The 20,515-nt window shown below is 38.9% G+C and overlaps 1 long non-coding RNA gene across 1 annotated transcript in view; it reads left to right on the top strand.

Moving 5' to 3' along the window:
* The first annotated feature begins 15,631 nt into the window (after positions 1-15,631).
* LOC121819956 (uncharacterized) overlaps positions 15,632-20,515 on the top strand; it is a 108,433-nt gene continuing 103,549 nt past the window's right edge. Inside the window, exons 1-4 of the long non-coding RNA XR_006060338.2 lie at positions 15,632-15,762; positions 16,001-16,072; positions 17,073-17,148; positions 19,009-19,095. This is a non-coding gene — a long non-coding RNA (uncharacterized LOC121819956). The remainder of the gene's footprint in view (positions 15,763-16,000; positions 16,073-17,072; positions 17,149-19,008; positions 19,096-20,515) is intronic.

Raw genomic sequence — 20,515 nt, 5'->3', positions numbered from 1 at the left:
AAAAACATTTCATAGACATTAACTCATTTAACAATCTTATAAAGTGATTTCTATTATCAACCCCATTGTACAGATGAAAAAACTATAGCTGAGAGAGCACCAGAAACAATCTTTTCTTACTTTTATCTCCAAAGTTTTGCTAATTCTATTGCCTTTGCCCAGAAAGTTTCCTCTCTCTCAATCCTCTATTCTAGTTTCTCTTCAAGGCTAATTTAAAATTTCTTTCATGCACTTTCCTTCAATCTTCCCAAAGTTTTCTGGACTACTGTGGCTTCCTTTATACAATTATTCATTAATTCATTCATCCATCCATTGTCCATCCACCCATCCATTCACTTTTATTAGATATTATTGTGGGAAAGGTGTGGGAATTCTCTGGTGATCCTGCATTCATTTATATGTTGACTTGTGCTTTTGCTTCGCATGGTAGGCTTGTCTCCCTAATGAGGTCAGAAACTGCTGGAGGGCAAGCATATCTGAAGCTTCTTTTAAATGAACTCAGAACCTGCATACTTTGTGTTAGGAGGTTCAAAAGAAACCAGAGTAGGAGAAAGAAGTGGTCAGAGAATGTGCAGAACCAGGAGAATGTTCAGTACTATTTAGATCTTCAGAGTGGTTTATAAAGATGACAAACAACCAAAAAGACAACTGTGTTTAGATATAGTTGGGGGCAAAGTTTCTATTCTTGACACTCAGTGCTTCTACTACTTGAAAAGAGACCCTTGGTGCCTAGAAAGTGGTGTTAGTCTTGGGGCTGAGAGCCAGATATCAGAGAATTTAGGAGGTTAATGAGGAAGTGAAGAAAGTAGCTTTAGGTCTCTCATTCAAGTATTTGACAGAAAATGGAAAGCAAATGAAATTCTAATTATGAAAAGGCCAAAGAATGAGAATTTTAACATACAAGAACCTATACCTGCTAGAAAGCAAACACTTACAGAGAAATGGTTGAAGAATTTCCATGACTGACATGAAATTGTCCCCCACCCCTTCTAAGGGAAAAGAGAAGATAATCCAGTTCATTCCTCTGACCCTTGCAAGTGCCAGCTAACCCTCTGGGCTATTGAGATCTGTCCTTCATTCCTAACTGTCAGACAGAGCAGTTCCTTTCCCTGCCTAAAAGGCTGTCTGACAGATATTGACCAAATATAGCTGCTTTTTTCTTTCATCACCATTCAATTTGCTTAAATAAAAAGTCCAATGAAAAATGACTTCCTCGAATATATCTATACTGCATCCATCCTCTCCCGTTATTTTTGGATGTCTCTCTGGAGTGATTTGGTTATATGCATGTAACTCCCCATTCACCAAGTCTAATATGCAAGTCTTAAATTTTTAAAATTGCCTGGGCGGTCTATGGACAGTACAGAAACAGTGCAGGTCGTCCGTTTGTGACTTGAAATCTGATACTCTGAATCCAAAGGAATTACCTACCATATCCATCTCTATTGCATTTCGTGTCTCCTTTTCCTCCCCGTCGTTCACCAGACAGTAATGTTCTCAGATCAAATATCCTCTATAAATTGAGAGGACATTTAGCTGATTTATGGGGCTTTTAGCTATTATATACTTACCTATTCAATAAAAGTAAGTACTTACATCACATGACACATATGCTACCTTCACAATGTAAGATCTTTCCTTCAAGGGATTCAGGCATCAAATTGTAATGAGATTTCTTGTAGCTAATACATCACTTAAGGGCAAACTGACATTCTGAATCTATTTCTTTCTTTCTTTTTTTTTTCTCAATGGAATTCTGAACACAGCATTCTTCATAAGATCCTTAACATTATTAAAATTTTTATTTTCTTTTTTAAACAGAATGTAAACCTGTTGCATAAAGAAACTAGGAGCAGGAATATTGGTTTTGCACATAAAATCAGAAAAGGAATATTGCCTTGGTCTTTTATATAACATTGCCAATTTCCAGAGCCAGAAGCAGAGTAAATGCTGTCTTAGCATCTACGCTGTAGGAAAACCTTGAGGGTAAATACATCTATGTGGGATCTTATTTCAGTGTATCAATCAACCCATCAACAAGAAATGAACAAATATTTACTCCACAAAGTATCTGAGTATATAAAGAAGCGTAAGACATATCCCAATAGAGTAAATTGCTTGAAAGTCACTGTAAATTCAGGCTTTCTCAGCATTGGCTCTATTGACATTTTGGGCCAGATGGCACTTTGTCGTGGGTGGCCATCCTGTGCATTGTAGATAGTTTAGCAAAAATCTACCAGCTGGAAGCTAGTAGCACCCCTCCCCCAATTGTGAAAACTAAAAAAAAAAAGTCTCGAGACCTTGCTAGTGGTCTCCTGGAGGACAACATCACCCTCAGTTGAAAAACTCTGCTCTGACCATACCTACCAAGTGAATATGATTATTGCAAAATTCCAGTCTGTTTGGATTTACTACTGCAAAACCATGTTATGACTCTGGGAATATTGGAAATGTTACCTCTTTTATTCCCCGTTATTATGCTTCTTGGTGCTGTGAATGTTAATTAATTAGTAAATGTGATGGGCTTTCCTGGAGGCTCACTAAAGAATCCACCTGCCAAGCAGGAGATGTGGGTTCAATTCCTGGGTTGGGAAGATCCCCTAGAGAAGGAAATGGCAACCCACTCCCCAATATTCTTGCCTGGGAAATCCCCTGCACAGAAGAGCCTGGCAGACCACAGTCCATGGGGTCACAAAAGAGTCAGGCATGGCTTAGCAACTAAACAACAACAAGCATGGTGATAAACACTTTCAAGAGACAGGTTTTAGTAAACCTGTTTGCTATATTGTGGTTTAGGGAGGCTCAGAAATTAAAGCAGATCTGAATCACAATTATGGAGTAAGAGAAGGTGGTTGCTGGTACTCATCCCATAGTATTGTTCATTGGAGTGACCTAAAACCTACTTCTGGCTAGAGATTCCTCTATTTCAGACCTACGCAATATTCGTTACTCATCATCTCATTGTAACTCAAACTGATATTGCCTAAAAGTGAATTTAACATCCTGCTGTATGCTGAAGGTTGATTTCCCTCCCAAACTTGCAGGTCACAACAAGAAGATGGCCATTTATGAACAAGAAAATGGGTTCTTATTAGACACTAAATCTGCCAACAACTTGATCTTGGACTTCCCAGTTTCCAAAACTGTGAGTAATAAATTTCTGTTGTTTATAGGCCACCTCATTTATGATATTCTGTTATAGCATCCTGAACAGACTAAAACAAATCCCGTTGCAAAAATTAGTCTGCTTCCCAATCAGCCTATTTCTGTTTATGGGGTCAGTATTCTCTAAAGGTCTTATCCAACCTGTCCATATCCTTCCCCATATTCCAGAAGCTTCCAGGTCCTACTGGATCTTCCTCTTCAGTGTCATTTCAGTTGAACACTAACCTCTCTTGTTTCTGAGGATCAGCATCCTCACAGTCACCTGGCTGAGTCATTGCCACACTTCCAAGGGCTCCTAGCCTCAATGTCCCCCTTCCTCAGACCCTCTTGCATGTGCTCTCAGACTTTAAATACCATCTGCCACCCACTTCAGGGAACTGTATCATGTAACTCTAACTTTTTGAAACAAATACAGATTTCTTAGCATGCTGTTCTGAGTTGTTCCTCTGTTTATTTCATTTTTCCATCTCAACAGTTTTTGTTTGTTTTGTTTTGTTTGCAGGTCTGACTAGATCTTCCCAATTCATATTCACATTCTAATCACCCCAATCTCTGTAGTTTATGTTTCCTAATCCAGTATGTTCTTTCCTCCCTGCTGCTAACCCAACTTTATACTTGGAATAAAGATAATTACTATTTATTGAAAACCTAAGTCTAAACAGGTACAGGGCTAAGTGTTTACCTATGTTACATCAGGTACTCTTAGCCCTACTTGTCAAGCTCTGAGAAGTTAAGTACTGTGTCCAACTTCACACAGCTAGGATATGGCAGGATAAGTATTTGAATCTCATTCCATCTGGCTGCCACACCCAAGTTCTTAACCATTAAGTGCAGTGTGTTACACAATCCCTTATGGGTTTACATGTTTGGTGTTAAGTGAAAGATGGGTAAACACAGAATAAGAAGAGTTTCTTTCCTGAAATGACCTGTCTTCCAAGGAGGATCTCTGGAAGTTTACTCTTTTCAGGAGTAAGTCTGACAATCCATGGGCTCTTCAGTTGTAAAGAGAAACAATAGACTTTGACGAAAGAGTAGCTGGAAATTTGCATGCTGTGGAACTAAGATTATAAAACCCATGCATGACAGCATTTGGCTAGTAAATACACCCAGTGGGCACCTTAGGTATCCACCACTAGTCAGTTAGGTCAAGAATATAACTCAAGAAGAAGGCAAAAAATAAAAAGGAGTGGAAGAAAGTAGATTAGATCTAACACTGAGAATCTAAGAGTGACTGGAAGAGGGAAATCTTTTTCTAGTGAGGAAAAATTTATGATAGAATGAGCTCTCTACCTATATTAGAGAGAATTAATTGGGTATATACATTTTCTTTACTTGAGTTTAATAAATTTTAATAGGAAAAATTATTTGTTATATTGGTTCATCTAAGCTAAACTTGTTTCTATTTAATTAAAATCTATGGTCTTATTTAAGGTATTGTACAATTGTAATGTAAGAGAATATAAGCATTTGAAAGGTATTATCTAAATGTACAAGATAGGATTCCTTTTGATTGATTCTTTTAGGTTATCTGTTACATAATAAGCTCTTACACAGTCTCAAAAGAGGACAGAGTTTGCTTATTGTCTAATTAATAATATTATATTAGGCACCTTGGGTAAACCAAAAATTATTATAACACAATTCCCAGTCACCAAGGAACTTAAAATCTAGCAGGGTAATTAAGACAAACTCACAAAGAGGTATAACATAATGCAGAAGGTAATACATGCTATAAATATTCTAAAACAGACTTCAGAGATTTCTGGAAAAGGAAACATTTGAGGTGGTTCTTAAAGGCATGGTTTGGAAGATATAAAAAGGAGATGAAGGAAAAGAAGGGGTTTTACATACAGGAAATCTTATGATTCACTCATATCACATCACATAAAGATTTGAGGGTAAGGGTGGGTGCTGGGGTCTTGTTCCATCAACAGCTATAGGTAGTATGAGAAATTTCAACTAATTTTCCTGAACAGTACTTGTATTCCCGGCAAGCTGGATAAAGCCCAGGTCTGATCTTATGGACTGGAAGAAGCCACTTGAGTATATAACTTGGGGAACTTTGAATCTGACATTAGAGACAAATTTGTACAATACACAGTCTTTTAACATTTTAGATAGGAACCCATTTGCAATATGTAAAAAGAAATTACTTTTTACACAGATCTCATAGGCAGATGAATATAGGAACCTAGTCAGGTTTATGAGATTATTATATGCTCCAGGAATAAGATAATGCAAGAATGGAAAACAGACTTATAAATGAGAATTATAACAAGAGAGGTGATCAAAATTTAGCAATTGATTTGTTGAAATGCATGTGTTGGCAACAATTTATCTCTTGCAGTGTCACAAACTAAGTTTATTTGCTCTTCTAAACATGGGAAAATCTGATTAAATAATTTTTATTACTGTGTATATATACAATTAAAAAAGAGTTGATGAGAACTTCAATGAGTGTATTAATATTTTGAGAGTAGTTTGGCTAGTTTTATCTTTGGCTTCAGAAGAGATCTGAAGAATTAAAAAATTTCTCAAAATTCAAAAAAATTTTTGAAGGTGATAGATTTTTTAAAGGTCAGAAACAAAATTAAGACCAAAAAAGAAAAGGAAATTCAAAAGCCTGGTTTATCTAGACTAGCTACATTCCAGAAATTGAGTTGGTAGTATTGATAAAATTTATCTTCAACATCCCCATCTTTACTTTAAACAGGACTTAATAAAAAACAATAAACAGCTATGACTTTTTAAAACTAAAACTGAAATATTATAAAGGGAAAATTAGCTTGGGATTTACCCAAGGGATTTACCCTGGCATATCACATCCGTTGATTGTAAGTATCAAGGCATTTTTATTTTTTCTTCTAACGGTATAAAAATAAACAAAAGCTGCATTCTTAATAGCTACATTTAAAAAATGGGAAGGACAGCACTCATGATGCCAATACAAATACTGCATCAATACACTACAAGCATACAACATGCCAGCCAGCTTGGCAAAAAATCCTTTCAGTAGTGTTCTCAAGCCCACTGCCATCTCAACCCCTATTGGAGCTAAGGTTGAAAGGATAAAAACACACCCTTGTCTACAATTCTGTCTGTCAGGGTCAAAGGGAACAAGAATTGAATTAACACTCTGAAAGGTTTCCTATTGCAGGTGATAAACCCAAAAGGTATATATAAAATCACCGCAAAGGAGAAATCTGTTGTCACTTGTTTTGTCTGGTGATACAAATGGGAAACTAAGAGGCTGCTAGTTTCTAAATAACATCTCTTCGCAGATAAGATAGATGCTGCCTAAAGAATCGGTCAACCCAGGGAAACAACTGATCTTACCTGAGCTTGGGATCATGTAGATTAAATAGTGGGTAGACTTTTCTCCCTAGATTTTATCTGGTTTGTATAGTGTACTATAGTCTAGTGAAAACATCATTGGGCCATGACCAAATCATATTCAGCAGTCAGAGTGATGTCTAGGAGAATGTTGGAGGTGTCTACCCATGAAAACAGTGTCTATCCATGAAAACTTGAATTTGGTCTAAAGTCTTTTCCTTGTTCTTAGTGGATCTTCATCTGGGCAACATAAGAAACTTACCTGAATATTCGTTTTGATTTCTTTTTCTTTTCTTTACTGGGAGGAATAGTTATAAAGCCAGTGTCATTTTATTTTTAACAGAAAATTTTCTAAGGGAGATTCCTAGAGGCACAATATAACACTTAATGTTAGATTTGTGTTAGAGAATTAAATGCAGATCTCAGATTTATAATTGCAAAATAAAGGCATAGAAAACTTTGGATTTTGAGAATCTCACCATGTGTTAGAATAAAAGGACCCATGGTGGTCCTTCTGTAGAATAGTTTGGTTAAAAGCACACAAATGAAAACATGACAATAATCATTTTTAGAAACTTGAAAATAAATTTTGACTGATGAGCTAAACTATTTCTCCCTCCTCTGGAGACAGAAAAAAGATGAAATGTTTTTACTCTAAGTGAGAGAAATTAAAGTAAGCTATAATAAACTTCTGGACCAGAACTATCCAGTAAAACTTTCTTCAGTGAAATAGAACTGCATCTGTGCTATCCAGTATGTTAGCCACTTGCCATATGTTGCTAATGGATATTTGAAATGGGGCTGATGTGACTAAGGAACTAAAATTTTAATAAATACTCACATGCGGGTAGTGGCTCCTGGATTGGACCAGGTGGGTCCAGAAAAAGGGAGTTGTTAAACATCAGACATGAGGACCTCAGTGAAGTAGGAGAGTATCAGCAATTTCACAAGGCCCTTTGCTGGTCTCCTTTTACTTCAAGTTGGGCCCCCTCTACCACAGCCTGACTTTGTCTCATTTATCTAATGAGGATTCCAAAAGTTAGAATAAATCCTGAATTTGAAAATCTGAAATAGCTGAATAGAGGCCTCATTTTTAAAACATTTAATTATTTATTTGTCTGCTCCTGGTCTTAGTTGTGGCCTGTGGGATCTAGTTCCCTGACCAGGGATTGAACTCAGGCCAGCTGCTGGGAGCATGGAGTCTTGGCCACTGAACTACCAGAGAAGTCCTGAGACCTCATTTTTAAATATTAAGAAGCATAAGTTATATTTAAAAGGCCATGAAGATACTCAGTTATCATTTGGCTAGGGGAAGAGCTTAAGATATATTATTATTCAAAATATATCTCTTGAGAAGACCACAGATGGTAATATGATATACTATCCATGTTACAGATGATGTCCAATATAAAATGAGTTTGTGTTTCAAAAGTTCATGTGTATATATAGTAAAATAGAATGTGTAAGTAGCAAACAGAACTCAGAATGTATTTTCCCACTGAAAACTTAAAATTAGATTACAAAGTAACCAAAGTAGAAAACAAATCACTCAATAGTATTACAGCATAATACCAGGGCTGCTATTCAGTGGTATGAACTGACATAGCTTTACTAATAACTACAACCTTGCAGTATTTTTATATACTTGTTAAATAGCTGCTACTTTATTCTACCCCTTCACAACCACAACCCCTTAAGACTCTCTGACCTTCCTCAATCCAGACTTAGGAGCTGAAGCCTGGATCAGCAAGGGGACTCCTGGACCCTCCTGCAGTTGGCAGTTTTTTACAATCAGTCAGTGTCTAAGCTGTAGTAGTTGCTGAATAATTTCCCTGCCATCTTCAGCATGTTCTTCCTAGAGTACTTCTATAACACATGGTACTGTGATTTCTGGGCTTCCTAGGTGGCTCAGTGGTAAAGAATCCGCCTGACAATACAGGAGACTTGAGTTTGATCCCTGGGTTGGGAAGATGCCCCAGAGAAGGGAATGGGAACCCACTCCAGTATTCTTGCCTGGGAAATCCCATCAACAGAGGAGCCTGAAGGGCTACAGTCCATGGGGTCACAAAGGCAACTAAACAACAAAAACAAAACTGTGATTTCTGGAAAATCGCATGCTTTTAAAACTGAGTATTGAGGGCTTGGACTGTATGGAAATTATCTGTTTCCTCACAGATTCTAAGTCCTGTGCAGAAGCATACCTAACTGCCATGTTTTGTGTTCAGGCACAGGTGTATGCTGTCTAAAGCCCTTCTTCGCATTGCTGTCACCCACCAATAAGTCTCTTTGCCTACTATCTGTGGGTAGGGTGGAATCCCTCTCCAGCTATGTTCCTATTTGGTAGAGCTTGCCACTGGGAAGAGCCTAAGGTGCAGTGAATCATGAAGAACAATTTAAAAATGGAACAGTATATTCTCTTGAGACCTGCTTTCTAAGTAGCATTTTTTTGGTATGGTATTAAATACTTTGGATAGTTACTTGAAGATGAAAATGTTTTTAAAATTTTTAATTCTGAAGAACTGGGGAAAGGGTAATCATTGAGAAGAAAATGAATCCATTCAAAGCATTTTTTCCCCTTCCTTCAATGCCCTTGCATATTTCTTTCTTTCTTTTTTTTATTTCACCAAATTCGAAAATTCTTAGTAGTGTGTGAATAAGCCAACTATAACATTATTTCTGAATAAGCCTATGATCAGTGACTTGAAAAAGTCATGAAACCTCTGCCTCACTTCTGATAATTATAAATTAGGAACTGTATTCCCTGTTCTTAATTACTTTTCAAGGGTATTTATATAAATTAGATCATCCAACTAAAATGTTTTGAGAATTTAAGCTACTCCTTTGTTCTTCTGCTCCCTTGAAAACTATAAAGCAATCATATTTTGTAATTTCATTTTAACATTTTATATATTTATGACATATATTTACTTGACAACTGTTTATCTAGAATTTCACCACTACAGAAAGGGTTAGGAGTTAATATAGTTTATATATTAAATGGGCTTTCCTGGTAGCTCAGATATTAAATAGCTGTTGTCTCAAGAAATGAATGGTGTTCACATTTTCCATTATAGTTAATGCTTTCACTTGTCTCAAGAGCCCATGTAGATTCTGAGAGTCTGGTTTAAAATTAATTACTATGATTTCAATAAATATTTTCAAAGGAAAAATAATGAACACCACTATTAACACCCAAACCACTATTGGAGGGGTTTCCACTGGGATACTATGGAATTTTATTTTTTGGCCCTAAAAAGATGTATTTTTTTTTCAATTCAAAAGAAATTTGGAGTCCTAAGTAAACAGGGAGGATACTGGATACAATATCTATCTTTTTCTTTTCTTTCCTTCTTACTTTCAAGTAATTACTTTGCTTTATGCTCTTGCCAGCTGGACCAGAACCAAGCTTCTTACACAGTCAGTCAAAACTAATCCATCTTGTCTATTGGAAAGGGTGATAGACTGCCCCCATCCAATACTCTTTCAGAAGGCAAACACATACGGAAAAGCCTCTTTCAAAAGACCACCAGTTAGAAAACTGGTACCTCTCAAAGAGCCATTCCATTTAATACCACTCATCTAAAAGAATAGGTCAATTTTCATTACCTGTTGTCAGTGGTCTATAACACAGCCACTACTGCAACACAAGAGATTATTCCCTTGCTTCACATTTGTGAACAAAACCAGCAGACAGCAAATATATGGCAAAGCAGAACTTCTCAGCACATCAAATTCCTAACATACATGTTGACTATCCTCTATCAGACACAAAGACATTTTGAAAATAAAACAGAATTAACAAAACTGTCTCATTGCTTGGAATTCTTTAGGTAAATGTTGCATCTCCAAGCTTAGGAAGACCACCTGAAGTTGTAATAGCAATCACACAAAGTGTGGACTGAAGTTTGGTAGAAACTGAATTTGGAGGTTCCAAATGGGAAGACATCATGGAATTAAAGGCCCTGGATTTTAGGTCCACAGTCATCACTAACTAGAAGCAAGAGGTAAGCGTTTCATTTCCTTAAGTCTAACTTTCTGTATCTGCTAAAAAGAACAAGAATATCACTTACTCATCCATATAAAGGCTATTATGAAGTCTGGAGGAATTTTTGCAGCTGCCTGACCCTCAAATGGGCTCCCCATCCTTCTGGGAAGCATATAGCAGTGGTGACAGGTCCTTAAAACCACAGAATAAAAACACTGCATCTTCCCAGGGCATCAGTTTTGTTATAAGATTTTGTAGAATAGGTTAACTTGTTTTGATTTGGACCTTTAATTAAAATAAACACAGTTATGTCATGAATTTTTGCATGAACTTTTGAGATGAAATGTAAGATTTCAAAGAATTTTCTTACTTTTGAGGACCTACTTTGGTCTGTACTCCTGGATCTTCAGTGTTAACCATTAATTTTTGTCTGCTGTTTATGCTTCTTTACTAAAAAAGTTTGATAATCCCAGTGAAGGAAAGCATCTTTCACAACTTAAAAGCTCTCTATTAATGCATGCTCTTGGTTGTTGTCTCTTTAGTAACCATGTCAAGGAAGGGAGTATTCTCAAAAACATTTTTTTACTTTTTAATATAAACTATCTTTGTTTTTATTTAAATTTTTTCATTGAAGAATAGTTGATTTACAATATTATATTAGTTTCAGGTGTATGTACAATGGAGTAATTCAATATTCTTACAGATTATCTCCATTCAAAGTTATTATAAAATAATGGCTATATTTCTCTGAACTGAACAATATTTCCTAGTTGCTTATTTATTTTATACATAGTAATTAGAATCTCTTAGTCCCCTAATGCTATCTTGTCCTCCACCCTTCCCTCTCTCCACTGGTAACCATTAGTTTGTTCTCTGCTTCTATGTGTGTTTTCCTGTCTTATTAAACACCTTCGATTTATTTTTTAGATTCCACATATAAATGATAACGTACAGTGTTTGTCTTTCCCTGTCTGACATATTTCACTAAGCATAATACCTTCTAAGTCCATTTACATCATTGCAAACAGCAAAAATTCCATTCCTTTACGGTTGAATAAGAAAGAGTCGGACATGAACTGAAGCCATTTGGCACACATTCACACAACGTTACACTGTAGGCTTCCCAGGTGGGACTGGTGGTAAAGAACCTGCTTGCTAATGCAGGAGACCTGAGAGATGTGGGTTTGATCCCTGGGTCAGGAAGATCCCCTGGAGAAGGGAATGGCAACCCACTCCAGTATTGTTGCCTGGAGAATTCCATGGGTGGAGGAGCCTGATGGGCTACAGTCCACGGGGTCGCAAAGAGTTGGACATGACTGAATTCTCCCAGCCAGGCTTCAGCAATACGTGAACTGTGAACTTCCTGATGTTCAAGCTGGTTTTAGAAAAGGCAGAGGAACCAGAGATCAAATTGCCAACATCCACTGTATCATGGAAAAAGCAAGAGTTCCAGAAGAACATCTATTTCTGCTTTATTGATTATGCCAAAGCCTTTGACTGTGTGGATCACAATAAACTGTGGAAAATTCTGAAAGAGATGGGAATACCAGACCGCCTGCCTGCCTCTTGAGAAATCTGTATGCAGGCCAGGAAGCAACAGTTAGAACTGTACATGGAACAACAGACTGGTTCCAAATAGGAAAAGGAGTACGTCAAGGCTGTATACTGTCACCCTGCTTATTTAACTTAAATGCAGAGTACATCATGAGAAATGCTGGACTGGAAGAAACACAAGCTAGAATCAAGATTGCCAGGAGAAATATCAATAACCTCAGATATGCAGATGACACCACCCTTATGGCAGAAAGTGAAGAGGAACTAAAAGCCTCTTGATGAAAGTGAAAGAGGAGAGCGACAAAATTGGCTTAAAACTCAACATTCAGAAAATGAAGATCATGGCATCTGGTTCCATCGCTTCATGGGAAATAGATGGGAAACAGTGGAAACAGTGTCAGACTTTATTTTTGGGGGCTCCAAAATCACTGCAGATGGTGATTGCAGCCATGAAATTAAAAGACGCTTACTCCTTGGAAGAAAAGTTATGACCAACCTAGATAGTATATTCAAAAGCAGAGACATTACTTTGCCGACTAAGGTCCGTCTAGTCAAGGCTATGGTTTTTCCAGTAGTCATGTATGGATGTGAGAACTGGACTGTGAAGAAGGCTGAGCACCGAAGAATTGATGCTTTTGAACTGTGGTGTTGGAGAAGACTCTTGAGAGTCCCTTGGACTGTAAGGAGATCCAACCAGTCCATTCTGAAGGAGATTAGTCCTGGGATTTCTTTGAAAGGAATGATGCTAAAGCTGAAACTCCAGTACTTTGGCCACCTCATGCGAAGAATTGACTCATTGGAAAAGACTCTGATGCTGGGAGGGATTGGGGGCAGGAGAAGAAAGGGACGACAGAGGATGAGATGGCTGGATGGCATCACTGACTCGATGGACGCGAGTCTGAGTGAACTCCGGGAGTTAGTGATGGACAGGGAGGCCTGGCGTGCTGCGATTCATGGGGTTGCAGAGTCGGACATGACTGAGTGACTGAACTGAACTGAACTGAAGTGACTTAGCATGCAAGCATACACAGTATTGTGTGTGTGTGTGTGTGTGTGTGTGTGTGTGTATGTGTGGTATCACATATTCTTTATCCAGTCATCTGTTGATAGATGCTTAGGTTGCTTCCATATCTTGGCTATTGTAAATAATGTTGCTATGAACATTGGGGGTGCATGTATCTTTTTGAATTAGTTTTTATTTTTTAGAGTGGCTATTTTCCATAGCAACTGTACTAGTTTATAGTCCCAGCAATATGTACAAGGGTTCCCTTTTCTCCATATCCTCCCCAATACTTATTTGTAGACTCAAAATTATTTTCATCTGACTTCTACTCTCTTTTACACAGAAGTGACCTTTTTTACTCTGTTTGGAATGTTGACTTTATCATCATCTATATCTACTTACTTTTTAAAAATTAGGCTCATTGCCCAGTGAACAAGTAGATCTGAGAAACCAAACTAAGCAGTCCTTGGAAATGAAAGAACTGACCAATAAATGCTGGCCACACTGGCCCTCATGTCCATGGGGCAGAGCTGAGCAGAAGATGGGGGTGTACGCTTTCCAGCTAGCCAAGCTCCATCTCCTCTCCCTGTTTCTGGCCATCTCAGACTGCAACTGTTCTACATGCAGTCTCATTTTTCTAAAGGATGCAGAATATTTTTAATTAAGCATTATAAAATTTTAACCAAATAGAAAGTCTGTAGACTATATTCTGTGTCAGAAGGTAGTGATATTTGCTTTGGAGCTTCCAATATGAAAACAAACTCTAGTGATACTGAACATACGAGAGGCAAGAATAACTCTGGGTAGCTCAAATCTAGCTGCCTTGTTCCATTGTAATGCAAGCTCAAAATAAAACCTGTGGTCCTCCTCTAGCCAGCATAGAAAGAAAGCTTTCCAAAAAGCACGCCATAAATTAATTTCGCTTTTTGTTTTGTTTATGTCTTTTTACTCTGATTTTTTCTTTACCCCAATTTCATCGTCATTCGAAGTATTTACTTTGTTGTGTGTGTGGGCATGCATGTGCGTGTGTGTGTACTTGGTACCAACCTTGAATAGTGTAGCCCTCTGTGTTTGTGACTTCCACATCTGCAGATTCAACCAACTGTGGATTGGAAATATTCAGAAAAAAAAAATTCCTGCAAGCTCCAAAAAGCAAAACTTGAATTTGCCAGACTGGCAACTATTTACATAGCATTTACATCGTATTTACAACTATTTACATAACATTTACATTGTTTAGGTATTATAAGTAATCTAGAGATGATTTAAAGTATACATAGGATGTATATAGGTTATATGTAAATACTATGCCATTTTGTATAAGGGAAATGAATATTTTCAAATTTGCATATCCCACGGGTCCTAGAACAGACACCCTACTGGTACCTGAAGGATGATTGTATAAGTAAATATTGTATTTTTCTTTTTTTTTTCACTCTTTTGCTTGTACAGTCTGTAACATGATTGGAGAAGATGAGGAACAATGGTACTGTGAAATTATTTATAGCAAGCTTTTCCATGTCATATATGTGTGTGTTGGTCTCTCAGTCATGTCCAACTCTTTGCGACCCCATGGATTGTAGTGCACCAGGCTCCTCTGTCCATGGGATTCTCCAGGCAAGAATATTGGGGTGGGTTGCCTTTCTCTTCTCCAGAAGATCTTCCTGACCCTGGGATAGAACCCAGGTCTCCTGCATTATAGGCAGATTCTTTATCGTCTGAGATACAGGGAAGGCCTAAAATATGACAGAGTTCTTATGTTTTAGCCTTCTTTTTTCCATGTCTACATTACACACTCACACATGATTAGAAGTTACTGAAGGGCTTTCCTGGTGTCTCAGTGGTAAAGAATCTGTCTGCCAATATAGGAGATGAGTGTTCGATCCCTGGGTTGGGAAGATCCCCTGGAGGAGGGCATAGCAAACCACTCCAGTATTCCTGCCTGGGAAATTCCATGGACAGAGGAGGCTGGCAGGTTATGTATGGCCCAGGGGCTCTCAAAGAGTCAGACACAGCTTAGCAACTTAACGACAACAGAATTTACTGAAACTGAGTCTCCCTAAAATTGAGTTGCTCCGCAAAGTTCATGATTAACCACTCTATTCAAAACGTTATTCCCTTTCTCATCCCATACCTGTTCTCCCTCAAGATTGAGGAGTATCAAAACATGGGGGATTGTAACCAAGCAGGACCCCATGACGCCTTCCTGGACAGATCCCTCCATGTCCTCTGCATGCCTCTTGTTTGTAGAAAAACTGTACCCTCCTAGACCTTTTGCAATCCCAAAGAGCAAATTTAATCACAGAAGTGAGGAAATACAGACACAAAGGAAAAGAGTCAAGCAAGACAAAATAGTAATAGTTTAGCCATTCAACAAAGTCAAGCATTTTAGTTCTTCCTCAAAGACTATAGATAATATCCTGAGCCATACCCTTGAGCTGTTTTGCAGATACTAAAAGCCTCACCAGGTGGGAGAAATTAAACATATGAGGTTGATGATGTTGACTCCCAATTACTTCATCTCCAGCCAATCAGAAGGATGTTGATTAGCTGATCACATACCTTGAAACCCTCTCCCTCATCCTGTCTTTAAAAACCTGAAACCTGTTGGGGAGTTTGAGTCTTTTGAGCATGAGCTGCGCTTACTGCTTGCCGGGCCTTGTACTAAACGCTACACCTTCCTTCACCACAGCCTTCAATAAATTGGCTTCACTGCGTGCCAGTGAGTGGACCCAAGCTTGGTTTGGTTACATTACCTTGTAGAAAACCTTGCTGCAATACTTTTATTGGTCTGCTAAGTACTACGATGAAACAGGAATTGTACTAGGTATTTTTACTTAGGGTCTTCCCTGGTAGCTCAGACGGTCGATTATTTTGTGGAATTCTTGTGTAGTCTTTGGTAGTCTTCGGTGCCTGCGTGTTTCTTAGCATCTCATTCCCTGATGCTCCCCTCTCCCCAGCCCGTCCTCCAGTGTCCTGTGCCCCTGTCCTCACCCAGCCCACGCATTTGAGGTCTCCTTCAACCACCAAAGGTGAGTCACATGACCAGAGCTTTGGGGGAGTGAGAGACTGTCGGGAGGTGCGGGAGAATGTGAGGAGAGGGATGTTGGGGTGGGAGAGGGTAGAGGGGTCAGAAAATAGGGTAAATGGAGCTGACAGTCTGCTAAATTTTTCTTGTTTGGGGTTTTAATGTTGTTTAATGTATTTTTTAGTGTAATTATTATATATACTTTCTCTTCAAATTGTTCCTTTTTGTTAACAAGGGGAGGATGGGGATGGAGGACATAAATATCTAACCCCAGGAACTTGCAGGACAGGAGTGGGTTGATGCCTTCTAAGGACATTTTTTACCTTGTTTAAACTTTTTACAAAGAACAGACAATGTGGGTCTCTCTCTCACACAAACAAAAGTGCAACTTTTTTTTTTTTAAATTTAAGGTGCTTTATCTTCAGTCTTAAAACAATAACATCTTCAAAGTTATATTCAATTCAGTTCAGTTCAGTCGCTCAGTTGTGTCCGACTCTTTGCGACCCCATGACTCACAGCACGCCACGCCTCCCTGTCCATCACCAACTCCCGGAGTTCACTCAGACTCTCATCCATCGAGTCAGTGATGCCATCCAGCCATCTCATCCTCTGTTGTCCCCTTCTCCTCCTGCCCCCGATCCCTCCCAGCATCAGAGTCTTTTCCAATGAGTCAACTCTTTGCGTGAGGTGGCCAAAGTACTGGAGTTTCAGCTTTAGCATCATTCCTTCCAAAGAACACCTAGGGCTGATCTCCTTTAGAATGGACTGGTTGGATCTCCTTGCAGTCCCAGGGACTCAAAGTTATATGGGGGTGGGGGTGGAAAATAGTGATATAGGCATAGATTCTAAAGAAATGGAAGCATTCAAAAGGTTCCAGGTAAGGAGGCACATAGGCAGGAACAGCTGAAAGTGGACCCCAGGAATGTTCCCAGCTGTAGACATTTGGGTCATCAGTGGCCTCTGGAAACCAAATAAAGGATTTCCTTCTCCTCTGACCCTCTCAGCTACTTGGTGGAGGGGCTGGTGCTGATAAATATCAACCCCAATGGCAAAGGTTGGATCTGCTGGGCTGCCACCAAGGTGAGTGTGGTCTAACTCTTCAGCTAGGGAAGGGTGTGGGGCCATTCTCATGAGGGAGCAGGGGCTGCTGGGCTGGGCATCTCTAGGAGCTCTCTTCATTTTAGAGAAAAGAAAATGGAATTGCTTTCACTTTAAGGCCCCTTAGTTACAGTCAGAATTCTCTGAAGCACTGTATTGTCACCAGAAAATTTTAAAAAAATGCCATTTTAAGACTAATATCAATAACAGTCCTTCTTGACTACATGCCAGCAGCAGGCATAGCGCTGGTCTTGCCAGAGCTGCTATTTTACTTAATCCTTTCAGCAGACTTTGAGATGGGGCTTACTCATTTTATAGCTGAAGATTCTTGGGTAAAATAAGGTTCTATGACTTCCCTAAGACCACCCAACTACTAAACATTAGAACCAAATTGATACCAGGCCTGCCTGTTCTATTGCCAGGGACAACATTGTTTAGTTATAGCTGCTAACTGTTCACTGTCCATAGGTTGCGGGCAGGGTGTCACTCTGAGCACTGATTTCCTAAGTTATTTTCCTGGTTGGAAATGAGTTTCCTAAGATATATCCTGCCCCCATGATGAAAGAAAAAAAAAAAACAAAAAAACAATAATTCAAAATAAGAGAGAAGAAGAAATAGAGAGTATAAATGAATTTAAAAGAAGGAATTTGGCTGGGAAACTTGGCTGGGATTCCTGTTTGTTGGTTGATAACTCACCTTTGTGAAGTGACCATATGTTCTGTCCTTACTAACTGGCAATAATGAGAAGAGCATGCTGCTCCCATGCCTCTTGGCTGGGGTGCTTCTCATTGCAGTCCTCTTCAGTCTAGAGGCATCACTTACTTAACAGCTGTAATCATGCTATTAAAAGCAGTATATATAGTTTAAAAAACAAAATCCTAGATACATGTATCTACTGTCATTGCTGGCTCATACAGCTCAATGTTGTGTTGAGAGGAGCCATATTGGCTGGGGAAAAAAGTTGCTCTCTACCACTGCAGTTTCTGCAGCCCATCATTATATACATGTCTACCAAGGCAATGGCACCCCACTCCAGTACTCTTGCCTGCACAATCCCATGGATTTTGGGATTTGGGGATCCCATAAAAAAATCTCAGTCATGTCCCACTCTTTGTGACCCCATGGACTGTAGCCTACCAGGCTCCTCCGTCCATGGGATCGCTAGGAGTCGGACTCGACTGAGCGACTTCACTTTCACTTTTCACTTTCATGCATTGGAGAAGGAAATGGCAACCCACTCCAGTGTTCTTGCCTGGAGAATCCCAAGGATGGGGGAGCCTGGTGGGCTGCCGTCTATGGGGTCACACAGAGTTGGACACGACTGAAGCGACTTAGCAGCAGCAGCAGCAGCAGCACCATCCCAGGTGGCTCAGATGGTAATGAATCTGCCCGCAATGCGGGAAACCTGGGTTTGATCCCTGGGTTGGGAAGATCCCCTTGAGGAGGGCATGGCAACCCATTCCAGTATTCTTGCCTGGAGAGCCCATGGACAGAGGCGCCTGGCAGGCACAGTCCATGGGGTCACAAAGAGTGGGACATGACTGAGATTGTTTCATACACACATACATACCATTGAATGTAGACAAAAGGACTGGTGAGCAGCTGTGAGCAAGAATCTGAGTTACTTGGGATTTCAAACTCTGGCGATCCCTGTGATCTTAGCCCATCCTTAGTGTGTGCAGTGTGAGGAATCCTTATGTCTGTAGGGGATTTGTGCATTCCCACTGGTTGGTTATTTCTGATATTACTTTGAATTCTGCTCTTCAGTTTTAGTGTATTATCCTTTATCTTTCCTCTTCGCTAGCAGTAGTTAACCTAACATGTCCTGACTTAACCCACCAGGCAAAGTGAGAGCTGGGAAATGAGGATTTGCTTGTAGAACAGACCACTTTTAATCAGTTCGAAATCATCCAAGAATAAAGAACTGAGGTAAGAGTATTTTCACAACTTTACCGCATTCAGATATTTACCATGGCTTAACTAGAACAAATGTATGTACCAAATTTCTCTGTAAAGAGAAGTTCCAGTGAGTAGAATGAGGTATTAGACCTGAATCACGCAGGTTTTCCTTGTCTTATTTTCCATTTGTTTCCCATGTCTTTTCTCATCAGTAAGTTTGGAGGTAAGTGGAAGGTAGGGGCTGTTATTTACTATCCACCATCCATGGGACTTTGAGATAGCTTAATAAACTTTTCTGAATTGAGGTATAATTGAAATATTATACATTAGTTTTAAAGTGAAGTCGCTCAGTCATGTCCGACTCTGTGCAACCCCATGGACAGTAGCCTACCAGGCTCTGCCATCCATGGGATTTTCCAGGCAAGAATACTGGAGCGGGCTGCCATTTAGGTGCATATTATATTAGGTATATATACATGTATTGATTCACTATTTGCATATATTGTGAAATAATACCATAATAAATCTAGTTAACATCCATGATAAATCTAGTTAACATCCAACACCATGCATAGTTAGAAAAATTTTTTTTCTGGAGGTGAGAATGTTTAAGATCTATTCTCATAGCAACTGTGAAATACACAATACAAGTTTTATTGAGTATAGTCAGCATGCTGTATTTGCACCTCCTGACTTATTACATCTCCCTGAGAAAGATCAGTCTCCATTATCAATGAGCTCTATTGTTGTGGGAGTGGTGGTGATGATTGTGACTTGTGTTTTAGATCCCACCCATAAGTGAGATCATACAATATTTGTCTTTCTCTGTCTGTTTCATTTAGCATAATTCCCTCAAGTTTTATCCATGTTGCTGTAAATGGCAAGATTTCTTGCTTTATTATGGCTGAATAATAAATGTGTGTATCCCCCATTTTCTTTATCCATTCCTGCATTCATAGACACATGTGGCTTCCATATCTTGTCTATCATAAATAACGGTGCAGTGAATGTAGGGGTGCATATCTTTTTGAGCTAGTATTTTCATTTTCTTTGGCTAAATATCCAGAAGTTGATCATACAGTAGTTCTATTTTTATTTTCTGAGGAATTTCCATATTGTTTTCCATAGTGGCTGCATCAGTTTACATTTCTACCAGTGCTTGAGGGTTCCCTTCCTGGCACATCCTTGCCAACATGTGTTATTACTTGACTTTTTGATAATAACCATTCTAGGTTGTAAGGTGATATCTCACCATGGTTTTGATTTGCATTTCCCTGGTGATGTTGAGCATCTTTTCATGTACATTTTGGCCATCTGTATATCTTCTTGGGAAAAATGCCAATTCAGATCCTGTGTCCATTTTTTAACTGGATTGTTTCTGCTATTGAGTTGTACACATTACATTTTGGATATTAAACTCTCATCAGATATAAGATTTGCAAATATTCTC

Source organism: Ovis aries, chromosome 7, assembly GCF_016772045.2.
Source record: "Ovis aries strain OAR_USU_Benz2616 breed Rambouillet chromosome 7, ARS-UI_Ramb_v3.0, whole genome shotgun sequence".
NCBI classification, from domain to species: domain Eukaryota; kingdom Metazoa; phylum Chordata; class Mammalia; order Artiodactyla; family Bovidae; genus Ovis; species Ovis aries.
The sequence above is the reverse complement of the archived record's forward strand: the minus strand, read 5'-3'. Positions and strand labels throughout refer to the sequence as shown.